This window comes from Homarus americanus, unplaced genomic scaffold (genome assembly GCF_018991925.1).
Source record: "Homarus americanus isolate GMGI-L3 unplaced genomic scaffold, GMGI_Hamer_2.0 scaffold19905, whole genome shotgun sequence".
In the NCBI taxonomy this organism is placed as follows: Eukaryota; Metazoa; Arthropoda; class Malacostraca; order Decapoda; family Nephropidae; genus Homarus; species Homarus americanus.
Window position 1 is genome coordinate 1 of NW_024736087.1, and position 4,945 is coordinate 4,945.

Below are 4,945 nucleotides of genomic sequence, written 5' to 3' on the forward strand. Positions count from 1 at the left end.
GCCTTTAACCTGACACGGGTACACTTCCTATTGCAGTAATTTACCTTTTGGGTCCAACCTGTGGGAGGCTTACTAGGACTCAATAGGACTCGCCAGGACTCACTAGGACTCACCAGGACTCACTAGGACTCATCAGGACCCACTAGGACTCACTAGGACTCACTAGGACTCATCAGGACTCACTAGGACTCACAAGGACTCATCAGGACTCACCAGAACTCATCAGGACTCACTAGGACTCACTAGGACTCATCAGGACTCATCAGGACTCACTAGGACTCACTAGGACCCACTAGAACTCATCAGGACTCACCAGGACCCACTAGGACTCACTAGAACTCATCAGGACTCACTAGGACTCACTAGGACTCATCAGGACTCACCATTAGGTCGTATATCATCGTTCATCAGGAGCAGAATGTACTCAACCACCCAGATAGATTTAGATAACACATGAACAAGCACAGGAGCCGACAACAACCCCCCCCCCTTCCCTCCCCCCTCCCTCGGTCGTGGGAAAGGGGAAGGTGTTGGAAGGGGAGAGGTGAGAGGAGGGGAAATGTAGACACCGGTAAGAGGGGACACGAGGAGGAGGAGGAGGGTGGGAGGATGAGTTGGAGAGGTATGGGGTGGAGGAGGAGAGGTTGTGAGTGGGTGGGAGAGGGATGAAGGGGAGGGGGTCCCTTGCTACTGTTGCCACACGCTAGGTTTCTGGTTTAACCTGAGGAGAAAGAGTAAGAGGAGGAGGAAGAGTAAAGAGGAGTAGGGAGAGGAGTAACGTATATCTTTACGTTTCTCTCACTTCCTTTAGTCCTTCCGTGGGAATATTACCTCCCTTCCCCCCCCTCCCCTCTCCCTACCCCTCTCCTCCCTTCCCCTAACCACTACCAGACCCTTAGCACTCGACCAAGAACCATTAGAAAAGAGACAACAGTGTGGTAATGGTGTGGCTATACGATCACACACACACACACACACACACACACACACACAACACAACCATCCCATCTCATTCCTTCCTTCCTTCCTTCCTTCCTTCCTTCCTTCCTTCCTTCAAGACGCACACACACGCCTCAATAAAACACAGTCAACACGGAAGGTAAACACAATATCTACAAGAGTTACCCCTTTACTCTACTTCTCGCCCCGATGTAATGAAATCCCTTTACCTTGTCTCTCACCCCCCCTCTACCACCGCCTCTCCACCTCTCAGTATTTCCTCTCTCCTCTCTATGGTAAGTTATATGACCCTTAACTACCACATTCGTTCTAGCAATGTAAAACCGATATCTTGAATAAGGTTTTTCCCCCGAGTTGATGATCGTTTTCTGTGATGGCGTGAGACGAGGCGGGGCTACCCATATGTCTCTCTCTATCTCTCCTATATCTCTCTAACCCGGAAATAAGTGATAATAACGTCAATAAAGACTAATAAATGAGGAACAACGATAATATCCATTCATTATTTACGTAAAAAATAATAATGATGTGAATAGTATTAGTGTTGTTTTGGCCCGGGTCGTAAGTGGGTATTGATCGAGGGGGGGGAGGGGGGACTGCTTTATTCATTAATGACTATTGATTTGTGGGAAATCCTAGCCATAGGTTGTCCCTAGCTGTTGAGGCGAAGAAGGTGCTATACCACAGGTAGCTGGGAGTCTGGTGGTGTTAGAGGCGAGTGTTAGTGTAGGAAGAGGTGGGAGTTTCGTCTCTCTGGTGATGGTAGCAACACTCATCACCAGACGACAGGCGAGTGTCAGATGGTAGGCTGGCTCTCTCTCTCTCTCTCTCTCTCTCTCTCTCTCTCTCTCTCTCTCTCTCTCTCTCTCTCTCTCTCTCTCTCTCTCTCTCTCTCTCTCTCTCTCTCTCTCTCTCTCTCTCTCTCTCTCTCTCTCTCTTCTCCCCCCAGGCCTGATGAGGGAGCCAGGAGAGTATCAGACTAGGATGAGCAGGGAGAGTATCGGGCCCCTAGGATGAACAGGGAGAGTATCGGGCCCCTAGGATGAGCTCGACACCACCTCCTCCTCCTCCAGCAGGATATTGCAGGAGGTAACGTGACACCTTCTGCGTGATGGTCCTCCCTAGTGCCAGAGTGCCACCATCAGCTGAGGGCCACTGGTGATAACAGACACACATGAGGGTAAATACAGACATACACACAGACACACATGAGGGTAAATACAGACATAGATACAGACATACACACAGACTGATACACACACACGTGGACAAATATAGATGTAAACAAATAAATACAGACACACATAAACACTTACACAAACAAGTACAGACGCACACACAGACATACACAGACGTACACAGATACAGACAGACATGAAGACAGACTCGGGTCAAGAGATAATAAAAACCTCGCTTCTGAAACTTTTCTTAAGTGTTTAACGAGACAAAAAACCTCGCTAAACTTGAGACGAAAATCCATTTATATCTTAATAAATTATCTCACGGCTTTGATTATTACATCAGTAGGGTATTGTCTCTCTCTCTCTCTCTCTCTCTCTCTCTCTCTCTCTCTCTCTCTCTCTCTCTCTCTCTCTCTCTCTCTATCTCTTTCCTTCCCTTCTCCTTCTCTTCCCCCTTCCCCCCCCACCACGTTCACTATCAAAACTCCTTAGCAGTTCTAAAAAATATTGCCGCGTAATTCTTCCCCGGGCGATTAAAAACTCCCTTCGCCTGGCGTTCAAGAAAGGAAATTTAATGTGACTTGGTGAACAACTGATCACCAGAGATTTATGTCTTGGTGAGAGAGAGAGAGAGAGAGAGACCCTAAGACCTGATGATAGATAGATAGAGACGTGCCCACCACCACACCACACTCACCACACACTCACCACCACCTCTGCTTACCTCACAACACTCACCACACCACACCACCTCACCATACTAGGTTAGGTAAGGTCAGGTAAAGGTCAGAGTATGGGGAACACAATGGACAGATGGGTCGGTCATCAGGTGTTTATTAGTGAGGTTTTGTTGCACAACAATGTGTGTGTGTCATATGTGTGTGTGTGTGTGTGTGTGTGTGTGTGTGTGTGTGTGTTTTACAGTGCTGAAATATAGGAAGAGGAGGAGGAGGGGAAGCAAGAGTAGAAGGAGAATGAGGAAGGAAAAGAGGAAATCGAGGAAGAGGAAGAGGAGGAAGGAGGAGGAAGGAGAAGGAGGAAGGAGGAGGGGGGGAGCCGCTAGTATGGATCAACTCAGGATTGAAACACTTTTAGCAGGATCTTATAGCATACACCTATACTGGCCCCTGTGTTGTGACCAGGTGGTGTAGGTGGTGTAGGTGGTGTAGGTAGTGCAGGTGTGGAAGTGTGAATGTGGGTGGTGTGGGTAGTGGTGTGGAGTGGTGGTGTAGGTGGTGTAGGTGGTGTAGGTGGTGTAGTGGTGTAGTGGTGTAGGTGGTGGTGCAGGTGGTGTAGGTGGTGGTGCAGGTGGTGTAGTGGTGTAGTGGTGTAGGTACGACGTTCAATTTAGATTACGTTGAGGTCGTTCTCTAACCTAACCTAACCTATCCAACCACTCCTCTCACCTGACGTTCCTACCACCTGTTCTCTCACCTACCTTCTCCCTCTCTCTTTCTCTCCCTCCTCCCTCTCCCCCCTACCTATCCTCTCCCCTTTCTCCCTCTCTTTACATTCCTCTCCCTCCCTTTCTCTCTATTTATCTCACTCTCCCACTCTCTCTTCCTCCCTCCCTCTCTCCCTCTCTCCCTCTTTCTCTTTTCCACCCTCTCATCCTATCACGTTCTGACCCTCTCCCTCTCTTTCATCTCTCCCTCTCCCTCCCTCTCACTCCCTCTCACCCATGTTAAATAATGATGCATGGTGTCGCTGTGTTGCCTGCTGGGGAGCTTTTACTCTTACACTCACTCACTCACTCACACTCACTCACACACTCACTCCACACACTCCTCACTCACACTCCTCTCACTCCTCCACACGCACTTCTAAATTCTGATCTCAATTACCACTGTCACCACTACCACTACTACCACTACTACCACTACTATCACCACTACCACCATTACTACTACTAATTCCTGTCACCATCTTTTCTAACACCACAACACTACCACACTATACTACCACAACAACAATAACAACCGTCCCATGATGTCACAGTTGAGAGTATAAACACTGCTCTCTCTCTCTCTCTCTCTCTCTCTCTCTCTCTCTCTCTCTCTCTCTCTCTCCACGTGTACTGCTCCTTCTCTTATTCATCTTCATCACCACCTCAGCAGACGCACTTAATCATGATAAATTATTTCCCCTCACTTCTCCCTCACCCATCACCTCACCCCTTCCCTCACCCCTCACCCCCCCACTCCCTCACCCTCACTCCTCACCCCTCACCCTCACCCCTTCACTCACTTCTGGCAGGTCCTCCCCTCACCACTTTCCCTCACTACTTCCCCTCACCCTTCCCTTCCTTTCCATCTAATATTCCTCCTCCCCTCATTCGTGGTAGACTCTCCCCTCATCCTCTCCCCTCATCCTCTCATGTCACCATATCCTCCTTCCTTCCTTCCCCTCTCCTCCCCTCCCCTCACCTCTTCCCTTCTTCTCCTTCTCCTTCCTTCCTTCCTTCCTTCTCCCCTCACATCATCCCACACCCTCGTTTCTCCTCTCAGTTGACTTGTCTCCTTACCTATGCTTCTCCCTTTCCTCTCCTAACCTCCCTATCTCCCCTCCCTTCCTCCTCTCCCCTCTCCCCGGGTCACTCTCCCCTCATTAGTAGCCTGGAGGTAATTACAGGTTCATCTACATATCATTACACTTAAGTTACAGTATAATGACCACTTCCTGTTAACACTTTCTCTACTTTCTCCCCTACTTACTTTCTCTCTATGTAGTCTTATATCCCCTTGTTATTAGGGTTAGGATTCACTTTCCCCTTAAGTGGTAGATCCAAGGGGTGACTCTCTCTC